General features: G+C 38.4%; 1 long non-coding RNA gene across 1 annotated transcript in view; it reads right to left on the bottom strand.

Annotated features, from left to right (window-relative positions):
* Positions 1-26,991, bottom strand: part of LOC105738564 — a 557,312-nt gene that overhangs the window by 206,497 nt on the left and 323,824 nt on the right. Inside the window, exon 3 of the long non-coding RNA XR_001114387.2 lies at positions 17,287-17,463. This is a non-coding gene — a long non-coding RNA (uncharacterized LOC105738564). The remainder of the gene's footprint in view (positions 1-17,286; positions 17,464-26,991) is intronic.

Raw genomic sequence — 26,991 nt, 5'->3', positions numbered from 1 at the left:
ACCTTTTCCTTACCCACCACAGCAGTCACGGCCAACACTCCTTTAACAAAAGATATGTCAGCAAGAGAAAAGCATAACAAATTTATTTATCAATGTTTTATGTGAAACCAGGAGCCTTCAGAAATGCAGACGAAAAGACTCAAGGAAAACTGCATGTTTTATGTTAAGTTTGAGGGAAAACACAGATAGTTGTAGAAAAATAATTGGTTAAAAGGGTATAATCTAATGGTAATAGACTAAGGCAGGGAGACCCAGCAAGGCCTGTCCGCTCAGATTCTTCCTGGCTCCTCCGTGGTAGTACTCCTTCCCTCCAGGTACAGGGCAGGATAACTGTCACATGAGGGTCTGATGATCAACTTTCAGAGGAGGTAGGTCAGAGACTGATCTTTCTAGGTTTTATGGTTTGCTCTAGGGGAGTAAGAGGAGTGGGAGACAGAAGAGCAGGAGAAGGTCAGAGAGACCTTCTTGCTTCGGAGGCTTTCCTGTCTCCTTCAGCTCAAAAATACTCAGCATGTCAAGGTATCATATTTTGGGGTATCATGTTCTGAGCCCTGATCCCACCCTGGAAGTTATTTTCCCCATCTGTAGGATGAGTGTGTTTAAATAGAAGTGGTAGATTTCAAAGACATTCTAGCAGTAGATTTCTTTCCTTAAGTCAACCTTTAATTCATGTTCAATATGTAAAAACACATAAGAATGAAAGCACTGCTCTGCTTGGAGCAGAGGGTAGGGACTGGGTAAAAGGCTCTCTGTAAACAAGCGTGGAAAATATTAACCAAGCTAAGCTATTCACAGAGCTCCATGAACCTTTGTTATTTATGGAGTGAAAAGGGTCTAAAATTCAATGAGAGGATGGAGTAGGAGGAAAGTAAGAGAGGAAAAAGAGCGAGTTGGGGAAGATATGTTTTGTCTCAATCACAACTGGGCCTAATGTTGTTCTGGCTGCCACTTAAGCAAATGGTGCTCTGGAATCCTGGGTGTTGATGCACAATAAATGGCAGCCTATTGGCAAGGATATAGTAGGTGAGGGTCCTGTTAACCAGGTATGGCTGGTCAGGCAATCTCATAAGAGATATGCATGAAGTTGTCAGAGACTTGTAAATCTCTGTGGATAATGCAGTTCCCACTTCAGCCCAACCTTCTGAAATTGCAGCAGGTGCCCATTGGTTGCAAATCAGTGGCTGGGCTAGCTGAGAGTCAATCTCTTACAGCCTCTGGTCTACAGGCAAAACAGGGTGTCAGGGCAAGACAGGGGGAACTGAGTTTGATGCAGATAGCCAGAGAGGAGCCTCTTGCCATAATTCCCACATAACTCCTTCATGGCAGCCTCTCTCTCTCAAAAAGATGGACATATTTATCAAACAAGAAACAAATGGGGGAAAAAAAGCCCCAAATCTCCCTTCCTAAAATTCATGGTAGGTTTGAGGACCCAGATTTAAAACTTATATCCCCAAGTTAAGCACATATCTGGCCAAACACGATATTTCCATTCAAAAGTTTCAACCTGCTGGAGAAAGAAGTTCTTGCTTCAGAAACTCAAATGCACTGATTAAAAGTGAGTGCCACAAACACACACTCCAATATCATCAAGAGAGAGTCAGAACCCACACCAGAGTTAACAGGAAACTCGCTGGAAGACAGTCAGAGTCGCCACTGAAACAAAAGCCAGGCTCTGAATGCCAGCTCAGCAGGCAGCTCTCGCCTTTTCAATGGGACTTGCTCTTTGATGTGTGTTTTTTAACCGCAACTTTCATGTGGTGATGGAAGAAGCTAAGAGCAAGGTGGTAGCATTATGTGAAGACCAATGCTTTAAAATGCCCTTTGCCCTTCAACAGCACCTGGCAGACAAAGAAGAACCACATAGACGGGAGAAGCCTACCTGTTTTTTAAAGAATATCTGTGCTAGCAGAATCCAAAAGGGTGAGAAGGAGCATGCTCTTCAATGGCACAAAAAAATTTGGTGGGGCCACTTAGACAGATAGATTTGGCTTAAAATAAAAGTTCATTTACAGTTTCATCTGGATCATAACCCAAATTAAAATCATTTGTGTCCAATTAGCTTAAAATAAAATATCCCTATGTGTGGCAAGTCTTTAACATATTTATTTTCAGTAGTGAGAGAACGAAGCAGCAGATAGGACCTGCACCCTTCAGAGACTATACAGGTGTGTCTTGTTTTGCGTAACACACACATTCCTGGAAAAGCTGAGTGGAAGTGAAACAATATTTTTACACATAAGTTGTCTGCTAATTTAAAAATATGTCACTGATAAAACCAGTGATCTCTGTTTTTTGACTGTAAACAGAGCTTTTTATACCTCTGGGTTTGCCTAATGAGGTTGATTGAACTTGAAAGATTTGAGCCCCATATTTGGGGCAGTCTTACAGCAGCAAGTTCCTACAGGAAACCTTTAGAAGCTGTTCTGAGTCAGCTGACCCAAAAAGGCCACAGAAGAGTCTGAACTGTATCTATATCATTGGGTAGGTACAGGAAACTAGGCTTCCATAGCTGCTACACTGAACTACATATTATGTGATCTTTCAAAGAACTGGGACAAGGGCAGACTGTTCTCAGGAACTGGAAGATAGGGAGAAATATTACGGGTAGGGCACGTCCATGGTGTGGGAGGGGAGGTCATCCAGGTTCATGTTTCCAGGTACCCCATGTGGCACTGAAAGTCAAGGGTTCAGAGGGTGGTAACCAAGTGTGGTCAAACTGTCTAGCCTGAGGAAGGCACAGGCAGAGCCAAGAGCCTTTCTATACCCCCAGGGGCACCAACTGGAAACTGCCTATTCAGAGCCTGGCTGGGAGGAAGGCTGACCAAGAAGCAGGAAGAAGATAAGGGAAGGAGAAGAAAAGGAAGAGCAGGAGAAGAGGTGGGAATAAAGAAACAGGACTCCTTCATATACACTGGTGAAGGCTAGAGGGGCACATGTGTGGCTGACAGCATGATTTTATTTAATTGGTTTAAAGGATTAGTTGCATGTAAAATCATTAACAAAGTCTAAGATGCTAGTATCTACCCATGTACCCTGCACCATACCTTATCTCTTGAGGCTTAATGGATATATTTTCAGAACAAACAAAAGAAAGCAGCAAAGTGAGTCACCAAGAGGTGCTGATTAAAGGTGAAAAAATATATTTATTTTCTTCATTTATTATAATTTTCATTAAGTCATTGCTGATGAATGCATGTTGTTGTTTTAAGAGAGTTTATAGGTGTTTGAAGTACACTGCCATTCCAGCGACAGTAGCGACATGCTCCATGAGCCCCCATGATGGTATCAACCCCATTACAATAGAGCAGTTATCAGAGCTCTCACTCTTGGAGAACACAAAAAGCTGTTTACTGCCCAGGCCCCCATCTATCCCCACCAGCTCCACTGGCCCCACAGGCGGAATCACTAGACTTTCTCCATGCAGTCATTGCCTCAAACCCAGACACCAGCTGCTTTGACACCTGGGGTGCCCTTTTCCTCCCATCTGCCTCTGGGCAACTTTGACTTCACCTCTGCAGTGCAGCTCAGTTTTCACCTTTCCTAGGCAGCCATCTGTGATGGTTAATATTGAGTGCCAACTTGATTGGATTGAAGGCTGCACAGTACTGTTCCTGGGTGTGTCTGTGAGTGTGTTGCCAAAGGAGAGTAACATTTGGTTCAGTGGACTGGGAGAGGCAGACCCACCCTCAATCTGGGTTGGGCCAATCTAATTGGGTGCCAGTGCAGCTAGAATAAAGCACGCAGAAGAACGCAGAAGGATTAGACTTGCTGAGTCTCCTGGCCTCCATCTTTCTCCCGTGCTGGATGCTTCCTGTCCTCGAACATCAGACTTTAAGTTCTTCAGCTTTTGGACTCTTGGACTTAACACCAGTGATTTGCCAGGGGCTCTTGGGCCTTTGGCCACAGAGTAAAGGCTGCACAATGGGCTTCCCTACTTTTGAGGTTTTGGGACTTGGACTGGCTTCCTGGCTCCTCAGCTTGCAGACAGCCTGTTGTGGACTTCACCATGTGATCATGTGAGTCAGTAATGCTACTAAACTCTTCTTCATATATTCATCTATCCTATTAGTTCTGTCCCTTTAGAGAACCCTGACTAATACACCATCCTATCCTAGCACTCATCAGGTGGAACTGCAACTTTCTGTTTAGCTGTTAGTGGCCGGCCAGCCTGTAAGCACTCTGAAGGCAAGAAGTGGGCCTTGCTCCTGTAGTCCCAGTACCTGTCATAGTGCCAGGCAGGTACTCACTTGCTATTCTTCAAAACACGGAGCCACAGAGAAGCCAGCAAGATGCTCCTCCAGCACATCCCTGTGCTGCCCTGCAGAGGCACTTCCTGACCCAAGCTCACACTTCTTTATGCCCCAAAATCATCTCGTCTAGCTGTATGGCAGGTTTTTCCATCTTCTTTCATATGTTTTATAGGCTATAATCTGAGAAAGGTAGCGCTAAGTGGTATAGAAAACTGGCCAATGCCCACATAAATAAAGTATCTGAATGAGCTTTAAATAAAGTTACAAAAAAATTGGAGAAACAGTTTCTTATGGTTTGAGTTAGGACAACTGGGGAGAGCCTCACTTTATGTTGAGCACATACATGTGAAATATTTATTTTGTGTATTAGTTTGGGTTCTCTGAGACGCAGATGCCAGGATGGGATTAAATGTGTGAGAGATTTAATGAGGAAGTGCTTGTCAAGGCTGAAGGGGAGAGAGCTGGAGAAGGCAGAGTGAGCCTTCAGACCATGCCATAAGTCTGACCTTGTGAAAGAGAGGGGGAAAGAAGGAAGGCTGGATAGAAAGAATCTCCACTGCAACACAGATATAAGAAAGATCCAGCCAGGCCGATGGTGAGTCTCTCTATTCCCCCTTACCCCATTTCTGTCTCTGTCTCTTTCCTTGAATCTGTGTTTGAAATTTTAGATTGTTTATGACCTCAAGAAGTAGGCATTTTTATTATTAAAGCCACCATTAAGTACAGAAGCACTCTGTTTCAAAAGCCATCACAAAGGAAATAAATATCTCATTCTGCCATAAGACTCAATCTTGAGTCTTAACAGGATCTCAAAGTGGGTTGAGTGAGAAATAAAAGCCACTAACATTCATTGAGTAGTTATAGGTGTCACGTTCTGTCCTAAGTTCTCCACATGACTTAACTCACTTGCTCCTCACAATAATTCTGTCAGAGAGGTACTAAAATGCCGCCATTTAAAGATAAAGAAACTGAAGCCTAGATTGTTTAAATTACTTGTTCATCATCACAAAACTAGTGACTGGCAGGACCATTCAAAATCAGCCCACACTCATAACTACCACATTTGATAGTAACCCAAGTAACCAAGTAACCAAGCCTGATATATGGCAGAGGCAGCTATGCAACACAATTTCTGTTCCTCCTTCCATACTTTGAAGTTGTTGCTGGGAAGTAGATTTCTCAGCTTCCCACCTCAACTCCTGCATGGTTTTATGACTCATATTTGTCAACAGAGTGTGAAAGAAAGTGATTGTGTCACTTGTGGGCCAGGGCCTCAATAAGACAGTGCAGATTCCCCATAGGAACTTCCCTTTCTGTCACCTGAAGCCACTGATGCATTGTGACCTTGGAAACCACAGGTTGCTGATGGCAGAGCTTCTGTCAGTTGGGGTCTTTGAATGTCTTCATGGAACAGGAATGTCCTCTACTGACTTGAAACCAATTTGGCCCTTCTGTTTTATTGGGCTTAAGTCAATATAATTGGGGAATCTCTGTGTTAGAGCAGTTACCCTTCTGGCCTAAGAAGGTAGGAAGATATCTTGCTACAGGGGTGTGAAGTAATTGGCTTAAGGTCACAAGAAGTAGTAATGGTAGAGGTAGGAATAAAATGTACAACTAGCTGGTGGGGAAGCTCTTGTTCTTGGCATTGCACTGAGAAGGGGCAGTTGGCGAGAGGGAGAGAACAAGGAAAGTCTCAGAAGGCCTGGAAGAAACCCACTCTATCTCATTGCAGTCTGAGGAGCTAGTCTACAAAGTGAGACCCAGAAGACTTAGTCCCAAGACTCAACTCAAGTGTTGATAAGGAGAATGTGTCCATCACACCGAAGGAGAACCCAGGTACCACTGTGACATGCAAGGCTTAGGAGGTTGGCCTAAAATAGGAAAGCACCAAGAACCATTCTATGGGCATAACAGATTGTCAGAGCCTGTCTAAGCAGGAGGACAGCCTTCCACAACAGGAAGAAAAATACGAGCCAAATAAAAAGCCCATCCAACTAGGCATTTGTGGCTGGCATGAGGAAAACCCCATAGTTTGATGTGTATAAGGACATATAGAGACTCAACAATGTACCATAGGGTCCCCAAACTCATTTCAAACCCAAACAGTGAACCTACCAGGAAAAACTGGATATTCTTTCTGTTTAATTACCATCCTCTGACTAAAGGGCACTAAAATGCGGAGAGTGTTTTGTTAGCTGAAAGTAGTCAATGCATTGTTAACAACACATATTTAGAATGCTGGGCATCTCTCAACACAAGTTTCCTTTGGGCCTCTATGGCTTCCATCCATGGTCTTAAGGAAGCTCCCCTTGATGTATGTAGAATGAGCCCTAAGCCCTGTGAAACAACTAGGCCTTTCTGTGCTAAGGGTTCAAGGTTACAAACCTGCCCCTATTGTGGATCCTATTCAAACACAGCATCTTCGTGGAACTCCAGGGTAAGGGAAGTACAATATAATATGTTTTTTCCAGGGGACAAAGAGTGCAAACTCTCCAAAAGTACCCTGCCTACTGAGTGTACATCGTGCATTCTAAAAACACATAAGTGCTCTTCTGCCTTCGTGAAGAAGGTAAAAGCAAGAAAGTGGATTAAATGGACAAACAACAGCCTACTTCATATTTGGATATTATATTGTCTTCAGTGAAGTGTTTCTAATGTTCTTGAGACTTACAAATAATAAAAAGGGTATCCCCTCCATTGAAATCCAAGTAAATACACTGTAATTGGTTTAGAGTGCCTTTAATACTAGTCTTCTCACGTTTTAAAACTCTTTATTCCAAGTTTCAATAACATGTTCTTGAAAGATAGACTCTCTAAGTATTTCTTTGTCCTTAGGAAGACACTCAAATCACTTTTCTAAACTGATGGTCTGGCATCCTTCCAAAACTGATTTAGAAGTTATGGCTCACACCCCATGTCTGAATCTTCTAACCTTGGCACATTCCTAAGTCCTATGAATAGGGTTGGCAGTTGGGAAGGCTGGCTATAAAAAGAGAGAGAGCTGCATGTATCTAGCTCTGTTTAGCAAATTTTGCTTTCATGAAAATCCTAGAGAGTCAAGAAGACATTGCCAAGATACCTACAAGAACTCAGTAACCTGTTGGACTATTCCATATGCCATATCACACTCAAAATCACTTAATTTGTCTAGCGTTTTGTAGTTTGCAAAACATTTTCATATTTATTACCTCATTTGATCAATATAATGGTCCTGTGAAAATATACGGGGTAAATATTATTATCCCCACTTGAAAGATAAAGATACTGAGGCACAGGGGGAGTTATGTTGAACAGTACCCAGCTGATTAACGATGGAGCAGAGAAAGACACTTGGTCTCCAGGCAGTGAGTTTGATTATCCTTCCACTGTACCACTCTGCCTCCTCAGAAGCCTTTAGCTCCAGTTCATCAGTTTCCAATCTGCTTCTAATGATGGCTAGACTGTTCATAGTGCTGGTCATACCAGGCCAAAGAGAAGAGATCTGCTACTGTGAGGAATGCCACCTTCAAATAGAATTTAAGTAAGTATTGGCAGAGCTATCAGTAGAGAAAAAAGTCCCTTTATCCACAGTATCTTAGAACTCCAGTATAAGCGCTCAATATTTTCACTAATGTGCAATTTCTCTCAAAGCTCTTTGGAGTTAGGAACTTGCTTTGCCTACTGTGAGAAAGGCATCCACCAAGCTAAATTGGGCCCTCAGGCATGCACCCAGCTTTATCAGAAGCCAGTACTGTTTAGATGGAGTCCTTCCATGCACATCTCCCAGGACAGTTTTAGACAGCCTATGAGTATACTTTATTTCCTTTAAAACAAGTAACCTAGAAAATGAAATAACACATATTAGATTAAGCTCTGTCCCATTTGGCTAATTCAGAAGTTAATGGAAGGTCTCTTTCGGTCATTGGTATTGGCAGAGACACATTTAGTAAACTCTCGTGGGAACCTCACACAGGTACCGTAGCAGCTCTTACCCATAAATTAAGAATGGCATTTAAAGGCAGCTTTTTCCTCTCTAGGAGGGTGCCATTCAGGTTTCTCTTGACAAAAGCCTGCTCACCAAACTCCCCGAACAATACAAAGAATGAGCGGGGGAGAAGGGAAGCAAAAGAGAAAGAGAAAAAGAGAGAACCAGACGGAAAAAGAAAGATAGAGACCTTATAAATGGATATGGCACAGGGTGGAAAGAGAAGAATGAGCCAGATCACTAACAAATATACTGAGGGGCCCACTATGCATGAAGTTTATTGGCAACTAACAACTAATTTTACCTCTTTGAACATGGTTCAAAGAGGGTGTAGCACTAGCCTACTTATATTGAGGATTTAATGCAGAATGCTGATTTATAATTCTTCTGTGAAATGATAACTTTGAAAATAGTGTAAGCGATACAAAATAAAGCATGACTATTTCTTGACTTTAACCCCAGTCCCCATATTCCAGTAAAAATATCCAGAATCAAATCATTTCCTGAAAACACATTCTAATTGGTTCTGTGATCATCTATTTTGTCAGAACTGATGAAGGTACTCCACCTGCCTGCCACTTTTCCAGGAGTGAGTCCTCTTCTAACGAAGGATAAAAAATGCAATGACCTCCTCGCCTCTTTCCAAATGTACCCTGAGCCTACCTACCATGATGGGAAGACTACTCATATTATAAACAGTTCAGTTATTTTATTTTATATTTCTATAATTATATATAAATGGAAGAGGCCTGTAGATTTTTAAATCTTATTATATTACTATCTTTCTCGTTTTTTTGGTATCAGAGTGATGCTAACATCATAAAATGAATTTTGCAGTTTTCAATGTTTGTCTATATTTAGGAATAATTTAAAATTAATTGGCCTTTGAAGATCCCAAGATTTGTTTTGTTTTATAGGTAATATTTTTAACACTTTAACCACTTTTAATATCTTATTTAAAAGTTACGTAATTTTGTCTTTGGCTACCACTTTAGTTATTTCTTTCCAATTATTCTCAGATAATTTTGCTAATTTATATTTTTCCAAAATATTTTCATTTCACTGAGGTTTCGAACATACTGGAACATAAGGACACAACTATCTTATAATTTTTATTATCCCTGAATCTACTCTAAAACTCATGCTCCCATTTCTAATTTTCTTTGTTGTATCCCCTCCCTTTATTGTAATTAGCAAGGTTTTATCAATTAATAAAATAGCTGATAAAATAAATAAGTTAATAACATTATTATATATAATATATATCACATATTATAAATACAAATATATAATATATAATTTATATGATAAATATATTAAAGTGAAATTTAAAATAAAATAGATTTTCCTTATACCCAGAGATTGATTCATCACTTTTACTATCTTTACATTTCTCATTTCTGTTTCTATCTTTAGTATTTTCTTCCTGATTATTTTATGTTTATTTAATTTTGAGAGTTTTACTTTTAATTTATTTGTAGTTATCCTTTCTTTATTCTCCCAAAGAAATAAAATATTTAAGGCTATTACTTCACCTCTGAATATAGCATTGGCTGAGTCTCATAGTCTTGATATGTAGCATTCTCATGTTTATTGCTTATTATATATTATTTATTGTACACATTTTATTATATATTGCTTGTTGTGTACATTATTCCTCATGCCCTTTGAACAATACATTAGCTAAAATACTCTGAAAAGATGAGATAATCTCTTTAAAATACTCTATAATAGTCAGAAGAGAAAAATAACTTGATTTATTCATAAGAACTTTAATTACAACTAAGAGGGCACTTTTCATTATTAACTATTACATATTAGCTTCTAAGTTTGTAGTCAAGTAGTTTTCAGCTCTGCCTAAATATACATTGGTGCATGTTCTACTTTGATTTCCTGAAGTCAGGGATCAAGTCCTGAAGTATAGAAATTAAGACATTAAAGACTTCAAAGGGTTAGGCACAGTGGCTCACACCTGTAACCCTAGCACTTTGGGAGGCTGAGGCAGGAGGATCACATGACCTTGGGAGTTCAAGGCCAGCCTGGACAACAGAGTGAGACCCCCTAATCTCTCCAAAAAATTTAAAAAATTAGCTGGGTGTGATGGCATGTTCCTGTGGTCTCAGCTACTCAGGATGCTGAGGCAGGAGGATTTCTTGAGCCCAGAAGGTTGAGGTTGCAGTGAGCTAAGATCATGCCATTGCAGCCCAGCCTGGGCAACAGAGCAAGACCTTGTCTCAAAAAATAATAAAAAAAGAAAAAAAACTCAAAGAGAATGTTTGACGTATAAAACTACTAATGGAAACAAAAAATAATGTATCAATACTTTTCACATATTCTTCAATAAAGTTGTCTTCAATAGAAGATGTATAGAGAAGAGCAACAGAAAAAAAGAGAAAGGAACCGTGAAATGAAGGTCTCTGTTTCCTGTGGCCAATTATGCAAAATGATAGACATTGCTTCAAAATAGGTTGTTAAAAAATATGTGCATTCCTATGCATTTTTTTATTTTCCACCTTCCTTCCTCCCTTCTTTCACTTCCTTTCTTCCTTTTCCTTCATCTCTCTATCCCTCCTGCCCTCCTTCAATAGTGCTCACAAACCACTCTTCAGTGACGAAAGCTGACATTCTTTTATTGGATTTGGGGTCTGATTTATGTAAAAGAATCAGCAGTGCCCACCTCTCACTCACAATCTGCTACTATTCTAGTCGGAAATCATATATGTTATTTCATGGGCGGAATGGAATTTCTCTTTTTCTCCATATAAACTCCCTATCTTCACAGCATGGTCACAATCCAACTGGAAAGCAGGTTATCTTCTTTCCATCTCTCTTTGAGCTGATTGTTATAAAATATGAAAAATTAGTACAAAACATTTAAACTGCTTTAGAAACCTTGAAAGAAATATTAAACAATTAGTTAAAAATAATTGATTAATTGCAATGTGTCAGGGAATTAAATGGCCCTAGGCACAAAAGTAACTGCTTAGGAATAGAACCCCTGTGAAAGCTAAGCAGAGGCTGGGTAGAAAGTGGGAAGCAGATGGCATGGCCACTTCAACCATGCACCTGTACCATGTTCAGAGCCTCTCAGGGCAGGCTACGGAGGAGAGTAACGAACTCCATTTTACAAATGGAGACTATGAACATTAGAGAGAGAAAATGGTTTTCCCAAAAGTCAGAGCCCTGATTTGTGTCCAGGTCTTCAGTTCCCCAAACAGCCCTACCACATCACAGTTGCAACCTGCTGCCTTCTAAGGGTCTGCTCCAACAGAAAAGATCGAATCACCGTCCCCTTGTGCAGATGCACTTCTCTGCCTGTAGAATTTTGGACTGATGAACTGCTCTCTCCTCACTTTGTTCTGTGTGTCTAAATTCCACACATTCTTCAGGGAGGAGGCTGAGTCTCACCTCTGCCACCTGTCTTTCCCTAGAACTTCATCCTTTTATATTCTTCCCTCATTGTGCCTGGGGCACTCAACTAGCAAGGAACCGCAAATGCGGATTTGACTTATGATTGACTGTAAGCTGGTCCAGGGCAGGAGCTGTAGGTTCCTTGCAGAGCATAGGACCAGTGTGTCAATGGAGTGGTATACCACAAATCTCAGATGATTTGTTATTGAAGAGGACCTTGTGAGAAGAAAAGAGAACACCAAAAGTCAGAGAAACCAAGAAGCCACTGAGCTCCACTAACTACACTCTGTCAACTAAGACAGCCTATCGGGTAGGAATGTTGAGGAAAATGTTCAGGGGCAAATATTCTAAGACACTATCTTAAGAATTCACTGCCAATAAACTATTCTCTCTGTAAAACTCTGATGCTTACACTTGCATCTTTATCCCACACAAATATATTGCCTAATGTCAACAAAAGTTTTCCTAAATGATTATTCCCAAGCAATTAGTAGCTTCCTATTAATTGGATGGATTTTGATAATTTAGTCTGGAAATTTTATTAGGATCTGAAATTTTCTTTAGGGTGATGTTTTTTCCACCGTGCTCTGAATTTTCCAATTTTACGTAGCTATTTAAATCAATATTTCAATGCTTATGTAATATTTAAGGACTGCATCATTTTTCTACTTTTTCCCATAAACAGTAACTCTCTCTTGTACTTTTAGAGTATCTACAATACATATTAGTTGTATGGGGTATCTGATTTATTTCCTTTCTTACTAAATACAAGAAGAAAGTTTTCACTAATTCTCTAAAATTGCAATTGCCACATAGCCATGACTAAATATGCCACAGATTTACACAGCACTTAGAGAGCCTGTCCTATGTCTGCCTTCCCAATCTGCCCCAACCCTATTTTACTGTTACATGAAACACATTTGTTTTGACGAGCTTCCGACATCTCTCTAGTTTGTACTGTTCTTCTTCCATGTCTGTGTATTGTTCACAGGCAGGGAATCTAATTTCCTAGGAAGCATATTATCTGAACCTTACCATCTGTATATGCCACAAAGTTTAATTTTTTTCTAAATTTCCTCCCATCCTCTTTGTCAATACTTATTTTTAAAAGACATTATTGCCTTCCAGGTGTCCAAATTTTCTTCTCATTTTTCTCTTAAAAAGTGACTTAAAGCAGGAAGTCAATATCTCAGCCATCATTAATTTCACGACCTTCTCTTATTTATTCAGTAGTCTTTTTCTCTTGAGGATCACTTTTTTTTCCTGATACATTTATAAAAGATCTCCTTAGTCCATTTAACCTCTTTTACTAGCAATATCTCATTTTCCACTTTTGCACTCCTTATCTTTTCCTTAGTAACTTTAAGTTGTTCTGTCTATTTTTATATAGTTCTTGCTGTCTCCACTCTCAGGGCAATTGTCCTGTTACACATAGATCTTGAGGAGCCACTGCGGATAACAGACTGCCTTTTTACTAGATCCCTGGAGGCAGAAGGGCCCTGTAGTTCCTGTGTTCTGCCCAGTTCTCTTACTTGGCCAGTGCAATGGGGGCTTTTACACTTTAATTATATTGTTTTAGCCTACTTCACACCTATCTACAATTGTGAATCTTAATACTTACTCCCCTTGCATCATCCATATCAGATTTCCTTCCAATCTCTTGTTTTCCAGTGAGGAATAGTACTTTATAGTGTCATTATCAATGATCACATTTCTAAATAGGCCGCGGGCAGGATGGACATGATTGACTCTATTAGGCCCAGGTCATTTGCCTACTGTTAAGTGATTTGCATGCTGGCAGATCCTAGAACCAGGTTTCAGAGACTTCCCACATTTCTCTCTTAATCACAAGGTGTAGCTTATTTTCACTCCCTATAAAATTATCCGTTATTTTCCTCTCTCACACCATTCTCTCCCACCGGAAATAATACATACTAACATAAGCGTATCATTGCAAAATAGTCTCTACCTTCTGAGCTAATGTTGTCTTTGGCATAATTCATCATCCTCTCTGATTTTTCGGAGCTGGTGACAATGGTGACACCCCTAATATCTGAATGATGTCCTTCATAAATATTTTGCTGAGTGATTGATAGCTCCTCTAGTTATTTTTCTCACACCTCTTCCCCTCAGCATACAACAGATGGGATTCCATCATCAGAAGCAGATGTTGTGGAAAGAGTATCAGGGGCCCAGAAGCCCTAATTCTAGCCCCAGTTCTTCCATTAACTACCTCCACTGCCTCCACAAAACACTTAACCTCTCTGGGCCTCGATTTCCGTGTCTGTAAATTGAAGTTGAAAACATCTTCATGGGGTACTAAGGTGATCAGAAAAGATAAATACAGAAAGTGTTTCCTACTATAAAGTAGTTTGATACTTGAATTTTTGACATCTCTTTGCCAAATTGTGCTAACTTTTTATAATCAAATTAAATATGCATTATTTCTGTTTTACCCATGTCCCTTATTAACTTTTCATAACAATAAACAAACAAACACACTTTTAGGAAGGTCAGTTACAATGTGAGAAATTCCTAATGGTGAATTTTCAGTCGCTAAACAAAAGGATAATTTTAACCACTCCCACCTCAGTCTCAAACGATGTCTCATTAGCAACCACATTCTCTCTGTTTATTTATGTAAGTTAGGAGAGGCCCTGCAGGGAGAAGCAGAGCTCTTGTTTGATTTTTGACTGGGCTTCATTCATTGAAGTAAGGTGTCAGGGCTGCCTGTGGATCTGGAAAGCATTTTGGAAGTAAGAAGCAGACAAATGTAAATCTTTTAAACCCCTATGATAAGCAAACTCTCCTCAGTTCAACATATAAATATAAACACTAAATCAAATCAGATGCTTATACATTTTTTTAATCCTATCATAAAACATTTTGTTTTGACAGCTTGGTAATGTAAAGTAGAAACACCGACAGCCAAAAGAATCAGCTTCTTTGCTTGCCTACTACCTGAAAATCTAGTCTTTCCTGTATATAAATAGGAAAAAAAAATGTATGTTTATGTAAAGGGAAACACTGATTTACTAGAACTGATTGCTTCATAGTCTAATTACTTTTCAACTGGCTGTTCCAAATTAAGATGTCATTGATGGCTTTTGGTGATATATCTCATTTTAAGCAAATTTATTCTATAATAGAGAACATCATAATGGGAAGCAGAGTTCCTACTCTTCCCTCCTCTTTGTAGCCTGATATCTTGACAAGTAAATTAAATTTAGCAGTTAAAATGCTTCCATTAGTAATTTTATTAAGTTAATTAAAGAATCTCTCTTTCTGAATTTTAACTACCTTCCTTTCAGAACCATGTTGATTTCTTTTTTCTTTTTTTAATTTCATGTATTTAGGGACTGTGATATATTCTAGGACCAATCAACAACTCTGTCGGTATTGTATTCCTGTGGCAGAGGTGCTACTAAGCAAATCAAAGAAAGAGCAGAAATAGCCTAAAAGTCTTTGAAAGAGATGGTCTGTTTCCTCTCACAGAAGAACTAGGGTTTTAATATCTTCTTTAAAAAAACAAAGAGGAAGAAGAGGGTGGAGGAAAAAAAGGAAAAGGAAAATATACTTTTGAGAAAATCTGTTTTTTTTTTTTTGTAAATGGCAGAACTACTAACTAGTGTCGCCATACCTACAGGATAAATTGAAAGTAGTTCAAGTAGGTTCAGTGATAGATGGAAAGAGAAAAAAAAATCCAACCCTTTTTCTTATGCAGTAATACAAGTATGCAAGTAGTACTGAACAAGATACTGAAGTTGGCAAAGCTCATGTTAAATGAAATCCTGGGCCCTCTCCAGGGAGTGGCGTTTTAAAATAACCTGAATATTTGTAAGAGACTTAGGGTGAAAACGAGTTGTCTCGTGGCCCATTGCCTGTTTCTTGTGGGAGGTGTTCCTAAACTCAGGAATTATGGAAAGTATTTTTAGAGCTGGAAGGGAGCAGAGAGGAAGTTTTATCTTATCCTTTCATTTTAAAGATGAGGAAACTGAGGGCCAGGGATTAACAACACTGCCACCACCAATAATAATCCTAGCAGCTGTAACCATGGTGGCTAATATTTGTTGAGCTTAGTACTGTGAAGCGTTGCATACAGCATTTAATTAAAAAAAAAGCCCACAAGGGAGATTCTTCTAATGTCTCAACTGTATAGATACAAGAAACAATGCCTGAAGAAGGTTAAATAACCTGTGCAAAATCTGTGACTCCCTAGTCCCATATCCCTAATTAGTGCACGTCATTACTTTAGATGAGTGACTTGGGGTCCTGCAACTAGTTTGTGATTCCTCCAAGGCTAAAGCTGAGGGCAGCTCCTTGTCAGCTCTGTACTTTATAAAACTAGGCCATATGAAGAGAACTGGAAAACCAGTGGTCAAGCAGAGGCTTGGGCATTGAGAAGACACTATGATTTCTTTTAAAAAGAATCCCATTGCCAGAGTACCCAGTGAGATATTTGCTTTGTGGGTGAAACCTTATCAAAGGCTGCACCCATGTGTTCAGACCTGAAGTGACATTTCATTGAAAATTGGGGGATTCTATCCTTTACTCATTCATTGAAGAAATAAAGGAAAGCCAAAAATACAGTCCATGGCAATTACTATTAATACCTCCCATCATCTCGCATTTTCTAATACCCTGCTTTTCTGAATAGCTCATTCTGTGAGCTCACATGTTCACTGTTCAAACTCCATCATCTCTCCCCAAATCACTCCCACCATCTCCTAGAATTCTCATGCCACATCCTCACTCACTGGAGTCTCTCCACACTTAACACCTCAGGTATTAGCCACCCAACCCCCATTCTGCCTTTTTATTCTGGAGGATTGAATGCCTTTCACTGCTATATTCCAAACTCACTGATTTCCTCATGAGAGTAGGTCACCATGGCTTTTGTTCCTTCTATTCTTTCCCAATTCTTCAGATTCTGCTTCATACAAGCCCCAGAATGAATCTGGCAACTCATAGGCCCTTCCAGGCAGGACAGAAAAGATGAAGCCAGAAATTATTTAATAGGCCAGAAGAGAGAAACAACTGAGACTGAGGTATTAACTGCATGTGTAAATATATATATATGCACACAGTGTATGTGTGTATGTATATGTATAAACACACAAACACGTACATATTCATTTTTCCCTCTTTTCATACTAAAAAAAGCTAAGATGGCAAGTACCTACTCCAGATGATCTTTTTATATTCTGGGAAGCCCAATCCACTTTCTTTATATTTTTTCCTCAAACATCAAGATAAAAAGGATTTAAAGGCTTTATTGCCTTTTGCTCCTTATTTGATCCTTTGTAATCAGGAGGTAGGTTTTCAAGATGGTGCACCAGAATTTCTGAAGCATAATAAATTATCAAATGTTCCCATGGATGCTTTTTGTGGAGGATGTTTCCTTTACTGAGCAAGCCCACTCCTCCAAAATAATGTTTTTAGAAAGAATCTGGCATTCTGCAATATTTCTATAATTGATAGCTAGACAGACAGGCCCAGAATAGGCTGGATCATTCAGTTTTTTTTTTTTTTTTTTTGCTGATTGTATAAAAGATCCTCTGTCCTCTGACCTTTGCCTGAGAAAGAATGTTACCTTAAGGCCATATGAGTATTTTCTATATATCTGGCCATAAAGAAAAGATGTTTTCATACAAAATTTACCTTTTACTTGCTTCATATCCTGCCATTCACATTGCAGCTACTCTTTGGTGAAGATCTTTTTCAATTATTTTGGGGAGCTTGTTGTTTTTTAACGTAGGGTTCAAGTCCTGTAGTGAAATCTGTTTCATATTTGTAATCAGTTTTCAGCTCCTGGAAGAATCCCAAATCGGTAAGTCCCTGTAAGTGAAAAAGAAAAAAAAAACCAGAATGTAGTTATGCAACCTGAGTTTATAGACGATGAGAGAAGATAACTCAAAGAAGGACTGGCAAAAATAAACATTATGTCCTCTTCTTCCATCCCAGACATTCTGTCTGAGACTTCAACCTGGATAGTGATCAATTAAATGTATAGAACCACAAAAGAGCCATCTGGATCCTGAAACTGTGTGGCAAAATCTGTATTATTTGTCACGTAAAAGGAAGAATAAGTGATTTTGAAATAAAACACCAAAGAAAGATGTACTGAGTTTGATGCAGGAGTAGATGTAGCTGGCCACAGTTGTGAAAGATTCAATAAGCTTCTTCTTACTTGTCCTTCACCCTGGAGGCTTCTGAAGAGGCGTGAATATCTGGCTTAAAGTGAGTGATGCTACTTGAAATGAAAAGCAAGGAGATTGCAAATCACTCTTCTGCACAGGCTTGGAATAAGCTATGGCACGGCTGATGGACAGATTCAGGTATTTCAGTGAGTGTGATTTCCAAGCAACAATTTCTAAACCCTACACTGTTGTTGACCTCCATCACATGACTGGACATGTTTATGAAAGCATACGTGGTAGAATGAAATGCACTGAGAAGAATACTGAAGTCATTTTTCAATAGCACAGCAATATTACTGCAAAACGAAGCCACATTACTCCAATCAGCAGTGGAGTCCAGCCTCACACACTTCCTCTGTTTAACAGTCTGAGTCCACTCTAGAAAAGGACCTTTCCACTTCAGGAAAGCGGCTGTGGGTTTGGTTGGAAGAAAGCTAATGAGGTAGGTAATCCAATGTGTATGCTCAGGTAAAGTCAAAACCCGTGAAAAGACTTGAATAAATGGCACCAGCCTATGCTTTTGTCTTTTCCATTTTTTCCTCTCTCTATTTTTCTTTTTTTTAGGCATAGATGTAAGGAAGATGAAAGGACCCAAAAGCAATTTTTTTTTCTCTCTGATCTAACTGGACAGAAAGCAAAACCACAGTACCCAGTCAGCAGTTGTTTAAACCGAACATATCTAACTATACATTTAAAAATATGATCTACAATTTTCTGTTTAATTAAATCGCTAAAAGTCTTCTGTAAAGGTTAAAATCTTCTCTTGCACACTGATGGTATATAATCTGCTCAGACTTCCTGCTCAAGATATTTACTTCTGCAAAAATTAAAAGTATGATTTATTTATTTACTTATTTTGAGGCAGAGTCTTCCTCTATTGCCAGGCTGGAGTGCAGTGACACAATCTTGGCTCACTGCAACCTCTGCTTCTTGGGTTCAAGCGATTCTCCTGCCTCAGCCTCCCCAGTAGCTGGGATTACAAACATGTGCCACTACCTCCAAATAGTTTTTGTATTTTTAGTAGAGATGGGATTTTGCCATGTTGGCCAGGCTGGTCTCAAACTCCCGACCTCAATTGATCCACACACCTCATTCTCCCAAAGTGTTGGGATTACAGGCGTGAGCCACTGTGCCCAGCCAAAAGCAAACATTTTTTATGTCTAGGAGGCACCTCTAAAAAGTTTATTGTAAACTAAATCAAATATTTTCATTGAACTTCTTCTTGAATCTTTTTAGAGAGAAAATCAAAATCCTACTGATAATGAAAGACTATTTTTCGTGATCACTAAAGCAACTGCTGTCTCTGACCCGATACCACCTTCTCTCTAATGTCCATCAGCTGTATTACTGGAGAATTGGCTTCATTTGCTCCTAAGGTTATATTCTGTGATATATTTCATATATATATATATATATATATAATATATATAATATATATATATATAATATATATATATATATATAATATATATATATATAATATATATATATATATATAATATATATATATATATATATAGTTCTACTTAGTCTAGTCAAGTCTATCTCCATTTGAACCACTGGTAAAGAACCAGTGTTGATAATAGCCATCAGTTAGAGGAAAGAAATCTACAATTATTGCCATTCCAACTGTTGGCAACTTAGAAGTAAAATTTTTCACATAGTGATTTATATACACATCTTCTGACTATAAGAAACTCCAAGGCAGACATCATCTTATTCATCTTTAAATCACTACAGCAACTGCCATAATATTTGGTATATTGGTCTTAAATTGTAAAAATAATTGAATGAATGAATAAATAAGGGAATTGCTATTTAAATGTGGACACTGATTATTTGTGCTATAGTCATACCACACTGAGAACTGTCTGAAGAGTTTTCAGCGAGCGATAGAGAAAAATTGGCTGACTATTCTTGGAGAACACGTTGACTGTTTGTTGGATGAAGACAGTTCACCAAGAAAGCAGATTTTGACCCTTCAAGAACTTGAATGTGATGATGAGTTTATGACAGTTCTAAAAGCCAACATACGGTCGGTGGCCAGATTGTGGTTCTGGACTCAGAGGCTTCCATTTGGAAGGCAGACAAGCATTTGAATTATGGGTCTAATGAAAGTGTCAATAGCAATCCTGTTATTGGAGGAGCCGTAAAACCCTGCTTAATGAACTAGGCAGGGACACAAAAACACAATGGTCTAAAATGTACTGTATGAGAAAATGACAATTAGTCCAGATTTCATGTACAAGATAAAATGCATAGGGATGATATTACCACTGAGCAATATTATAGCCCTTCAGGGGACTGTTTTGTTAACAGGGTTTGGCTCAGCTTTTTCTATCCTCCTAGTATGAATGGAGATGCACTACACAACCATGAGCTGTGAGTTAGGGAAAGAATGTCAGATGGTAAAATTCCTATCATAGATGCTGACAAACATCTAAAATTCAAGACAATAAGAGGGTTCTAGCCTCATTAAGGCTTCACTCTTCTTTGGGAGGCTTTAGGCCATAGAGGGTGATAAGCCAAATAGTTTCTCACAGAAAAGGAATGGGGGTTAAAGAGAAGGTGATTCTCTGATCTTGCAGTCTACTTTACTGGACCACCAAACATCAAGTGGTGGGCAAGAGTCACTCACTTCCACACTGTACTCAGAAGCTATTGAGGTTGCTCTGAGCACAGATGAGAGCAGTAACCTTGGAGTCGGGGGGGAGGTTCTAATCTTAGCTCTACACTAACTCTGAGTTTGAACTTTCTCATTTCTTAAAGGAGGACAGAGGTGAAGGTGGATTAGAATGGGGCTTCAAAAAATTTAAAGAGTGTAAAAATCACCTGGGTATTTTGTGAAGATACAGATCTTGATTCAGTTGCTCTAGGGCGGGCCTGAGATTCTGCATTCCAAACAAGCTTCTATGTTATGCCAATGCTGCAGGCTCATAAACCACAATTTGAGAAACAAGTGACTAGCTGGTATCTCCCAATTTGAAAATTCGTTGAAACTACCAACGTCAGTAATAATCCATTTGCTATCCATTACTACAAGTGGGAAGAGACAAGCAATTACTGAGTTTTTGGTATCATCAAGGCAAACTTGTTTTAGCTTTGTTTTTGTCTTGTAAATCTAAGTAAGCTGCTTTATCCTAGTTAGAAACTATGAATGCTCTGACCTTTACAAAAACAAATTTGTCAGGAATTTTTGGTGGTAGACTGTTAATACTGTTAGACTAGCTAAATATTGCTTTTGGAACAATGTGTTTCATGACTAAATGGATTGCATGTACAAACTTAAAATGGGGTAAACTATGTTGACTATGAGTCAAAGTGGTGGATCTACATCTATTAATAGTAAAATAAAGACAAAGGGGCTCAAATGATGTGATGTAAGGCATAGTTACTTGTATACAACAATGTGTTAATGTAAGCATAATAGCTATAGGATGACATGAGTTGGGCATGGCTCATACCTTGCACAAACAGTATCCTAGGTGTTCAGCCTGTTGAAAGTAACTTTGAATGCTATAATCCACTGGGTTCTCTCCATAGATATTTTCTTCCCTTGCCCAAGTTTAATTTTTAAGATGGCATATGGGGAACATGGGGAAAGGAAGAATACTGTATGAATCCATGGCATAAAAAATTATTTCACAGATCTGCAGACAGGGATTTTAGAAGTTAATAGAAATTTTCTTCATTGTGTCAAGTACAGTATCTGACACATAATAGGAGCTCAATTAATGTCTGTTAAGAAAAATGATCTGAAAGCAATAAACAATTGACTAAGCTTCAAGAATGAAATTAAATGAAAGTTCACAAAATCTTCAATAGTTTAAGGGGCCATAAGTTTGGGGGACAAAAACTGGGGACATGTGTCCTTGGTTTTAAAAAAGGAGAGGTCTTTCTCTCCCTCCACTTGTTAAAAAGAAAGATTTGCCTAGAAAAGAATCAGTAAATTAATCTCAGAAGAATTTAATGAGCCCATATAATATGTTTTATGCTTCATATAACCTACCTCTTTTACCCCCTTCAACAACCCGATAAATTATTATTATTATCATCCCCAGGTGCCTCAGATGCCACAACTAGTAAATGGCAGTACTTTTCTAGTTTATCTGACTTAGAAGTCAGCCCTCTGCAGATAGCTTCTAATACAGTCAGGACAGGGAGGAGAAGGGACAAAATATTTTTAAAAGAAAAGAAAGGGAATATATTTTTTAAAGTGCTAAATTATTGAGACTATGAATTGTAAGGAAATTAAGAGAGGAAACTCACTGTGGACTTCAGTCAAAGTTGGTTTCACGGAGAAAAGCTGGAAGTGGACCCAATGTTCATTCATTCATAACATACTTGTTTGGCCCACATGGGAAGAAATTTTGACACACAGTAAGGTGAGAAGATAAAATGTTCTGAAGAAGGAAAATGATAGTGTTTGATTTTGAGAATAAAAGGGTCAGAAGGACTCTCCAATGTGGACCAGGAAAAAGCAACATACGAAAACTATTTTGCATTTTCAGTATGTATCAGGCACTCAAAATACATACTGCCAGTGGGGTGGGGAAAGGGAAGCATATGTTGCTAAAATAATCTAAAGGCAAGTCCTGAATAAGCTAAAACCTAGCCAAACAAAAGCCTATTTGTAAATTACTCCACTTAATTTTTCAGGTCATGATTGCCTCTCTCTGCAAAGTGGTTAATGACATTCTCAATTAAGAGTTTGCTATAAAAACGAATGAATGAAGTATTTCAAAACTGCTATGAGATATTAAAGATGAGTCACTTTTAAAAAGTGGTTTTGTTTCCTGTGCTTGGGAGAATGCATTTGAGAATGTAGTTTCCAGGCTCACCCATCACCCTATTGTGAAATCAAATTGAATGACTTTCTGCTCTTAGAATGATCACTCATTCAAATGCATTCAATAAATAAAGCCCAAACACAATGAAGCACTTTTCCTAGAGCATCCGGAAGAGCTAGGGCCTGGTCTCTCTCACTGTATGAGGCTGAGACCCAAGTAAATAAAGCATTCACCCACAGTGATTGCATAATACATAGTGACTTACTGTTTTCTAAGCTTTTACAGGTACATTATCTCATTTGATCCTCACAATGACCTCATAATAAACATGCTGTTGGTTTATTATCCCCATTTAACAGACGTGGAATGGTGAACTCAGAGTAATCAGTGATTTTCCCAAAGTCACACAGCAATCCAAGAGGTACTTTAAATCTTCCCCACCTCTTCCCCCTCCAGAAGAGGAAACATTTCTTAAGTACAAAACAATATAATTAGTACCATTACCAAAACTGGAATAGTAGAAATATTTAATTCATTCAGACGTGCCTCTGGTGATTTTGTAAATACTGAGGTATTCATTTTCTACCTTCTGCAAATTTGTGAATTCTACCCTGGACAAAAGGTCATCCAAACATGATCCTTGTTCAGAGTTATGGAAATGTATGCAGCCTAAAAGAAAATGGGCCAAATGCAGAGTAAAAATATCCATGTAACTCCCAGTGCCATTTACTCTTGCTGCCTCAAATCCTTTTTGAAATTAGGCAGGTTATAAATCATAAAAAATATATAAAAATGTAAACTCTTGTCCTAAATTCAATTATCATATATCAGAGAAGGTCATGAGTGCAGTAGGTTGAAGAGCTAGTAAAATGAGACTAAAATAGGCATGGTAGGCAAGCCAGAGAGACAGAGAGACAGAAAGAGAGAGAAAGTTTTAAAAAGGAAAAAAAAAAATCTTTTCAATTTACATCTACAGAGCAGACTAAAAATTATCTGAAAAATAACAGAAAATACAATTTTCCCCCAAATCAACATCCTTTCAGCCTCTAGTTCTAATCAGCCAAAAGTTGACATGGAGAATAATTAGGAGACAGGAGATCAACTTCTCTTAAGTCAATCTGAGCTTAGAACTGTACATAGAAACAGTTCTAAGTGTACCTAAGAATAGAAAAAAAAAAGTAAAAAAAAAATACTAAAAGCCTTGTCTTCATGCAGGGAAAGGGTAAACAGAAGGGGTTAACCCAAAATGAAGGGGTAGCTTCATTTTCTAATACTGCCTTGCAAATAGCATTCTTTTAAATGCTCCTAATAACTAATCCATATAATCAAATCATCCATAGCTCTAGTCTTTTTTCTTCTCCACTAAAAACAAGACACAAAAGTCATGATTCCAGGATTTATTCTTCAAAAGGTAAGGTGACTCTGAGCCAAGGTTAATTACCTGCTATTTTTAGGGATCAGGAAATATATTTCTAGCAATATTTCTCCATACATTCAGATTAAATTTTAAGCAAAAATAACATACTTGTTCATGACCCATGGTATACAACTACTTTGCATAAAAAGCCCTGTTGAGGTCTTTAAGCCATTTTAAGTGTTATGACCAGTGGCTTCAGGCATAAGATTTTGTTTAGATAGCACAAGACCTTTCTTGTTGATTGAAACCTGGCTTGATGCCTCTATACATCTAAATAATTAGAAAAAAATACATTTAAATGAGAAGCAGATGCTGTTTCCAGATTTCTATTTTCACTGTACAGAATAAATAGAAGCTTTCATCTCTGCGTTTACTCTTTGGATGTGGTGCATACCACATGAATCATTATTTAAAGCATAGGGTGTTCCTTTCACAAAGGTAGAGGAAATAGGGGACCTCTGGGGTACTCATTCCTCCGAAACATTTTTGCTCCAAGAAAACTAAACAGGATTATTTATTCTCCTTTACTCTTTCATACGCTTCCATATCTGGTACTAAGCCAGTAGATCCAAATAGAATGGGGGAAGGCTGTGCTGAATGCAAAGATGGCAGGCCCTGCTGAAGATCAGTAGCTTGTAATTGGCAACAGACGACAAACATACTGCAAATGTTCAATGTTCATCTTATCAGATGCAAAACCAATTAAGAAGAAACTATACCCAGGCAAGGGAAAATAAAGGACAGGACATCACAGGGTACCTTTGAAAACACAGGGTAGTTTTCTCGAGCTTCTTTATCTGCCACTATGTCAACACTCTAACAGGTAGAGTACATTTTTAGTTTCCCTTGTAAGTTAGGGAGTTACACACTAGGTTTCTGGGCCAATTTTAAGTGCTTGAGATGTTTGGATGAAGGAGCTATGTAAACAAAGGGCAAAGGTCTGCATAACTTGGAAGCAAAGTACGTGTACATGAAATCCAGAGATTCCAGAGCCTGATCTTCTGAGCTGTTAGCTACAGTGAGACAAGCTGAAGTAGCTACCAAGTCCAATGGGAATTAATAAGCAATGATGCTATAATTAATTTACTGAAATTACTCGTTTACTTTTTCTCTCTCGCCACACTACCCCAGAGCTCTACTATTTCTTTTCTAAGAATGTTCCTATTGCTCACCATTTTCCTGCAGGTCTAGCATAGTATCTGCTACAGATAAGTTATCAATCAATCAGTATTTGTGGACTGACGCTATGAATGAATGGATATAATCTGAATGTTTATTCACTGCCCTGAAATAAATACCACATTTTATGACTTGTATAAATACAGAATGTAAAAATTTAAATAGCAGTTGCCACTTAAGAAGAATATGTCACGTCTCAGGCATTGTGCTAAGAATTTTACTTGCATTGTATTAATTTTGACACCCAAAATGATATTAGGAAGTAAGTATTATCCTCTCTGCTTTATAGATGAAGAACCAGAGGCTCAGTTAGGTGAATGGACATTGCTAAGGATGAGCCCATAAGTGGCAAAACTCCCTAGTCCGTCTTACTCCGTAACGCTGACATATCCTTTAACCATGGCATCACGCTGCCCACGGGGTGGGCTTCAAAGGTTTTAAAAGCTTGTTCTAATACAATGTGCTACAAACTTAGATTGAATGCAGAAAGAAAGAGTAAAAATTTCTACCAATTAATTAGCACTTGGAATATCAGAATTGGGTTTTCTGTGCACATCCAGTAAATAAACTGTTCTTAGAATTGAACCAATGATCCAAATGAACAATGCGTTCTTTCAACGAGAAAGGTTTGAAGGGTTCAGTCATTTGAATTGTGTTGCTGTGAAATAAACCAAGGTGAAAAAATTCACCCAGAACTTTTGATCTGAACAGACATTGAAGCAATTCTATCCTGTAAGTGTACATATGGATCCCAAAGAATATAATATAATGTTAGAAATAGGAATATACATATTACCACTGTGGGTGGCTGCTGCTACTGAGGCTACCATTATAAGCGGTGATAATTTGTCATCATTATAGTTTAGATATATTGAAAGCTGACTGTACACCAAGCTTTATAAGTCTTTTTCAGGTAGTTTCTCATTTAATCTTCAAACAACTCCATGAGGTAAGCATAATTGAAACCCCCATTTTTCACAGGAAGAATTTGAAGCTAAAGAAGGTAAGTAACCAGTCTACGGCCAAACAGCCAGTGATGATGGAACCAGACACAAAACCAGGTCTGTCTGGGCCCAAGTTGTGTTCTCACCACCACTATGTAGTGTTGCATTGATTTCTACATGATTATGATTCCTATGACCCTACCTGTGACCCTCTAATTTTAGTTTCATCAAATGCTTTACATGTATTATGCTTCAGTTCTATTGCCAACATGAGCTGGAGGAAAGTAAGCAAGCAATACAAGGGACTTCATTTTGCTGATGGAGAGATGGGCAAGTGTTAAAATTCAATCGTATGCCCCCCCATAAATCCATGAGGTTTTTTCCCTCAAATTAGAAATAGCAAGTTTTTGTTTTGTTGTTTTTCAGTATATTACAAGGATGAGGAACTTGCTATGAAAATATGTCAGTGTTTGTTAATGCCAGGCTCCTCCTATACCAGCAAAGAACATAGTCCACACTCACCATTCAATAACTGGTATTGAACATGTCTACAGAGAAATTATGGTATATTTGCTGGAGTTTTCCTTCTAAACAGACTATAAATAAAATGGAATGTTTTTTCTGGCAGCATTTTGAACCCTCAGCTACTGGGTCTGTATTAAACTTGAAAATACAAGGGATTTCCATTCATGGGAAATGAGATGAAGGATAAAGCTAAGTGACCTTTTGAGAACACTTTAAAATTATATTCTGTTTATTGAGTTCATGTCTTGGTCTAAGGTTCAGAATGATATTCATTTTGTATGAATACTTTTTTTTCTCAAATCATTGTGAAG

Source organism: Nomascus leucogenys, chromosome 14 (assembly GCF_006542625.1).
Source record: "Nomascus leucogenys isolate Asia chromosome 14, Asia_NLE_v1, whole genome shotgun sequence".
Lineage (NCBI taxonomy): Eukaryota > Metazoa > Chordata > Mammalia > Primates > Hylobatidae > Nomascus > Nomascus leucogenys.
The sequence above is the reverse complement of the archived record's forward strand: the minus strand, read 5'-3'. Positions and strand labels throughout refer to the sequence as shown.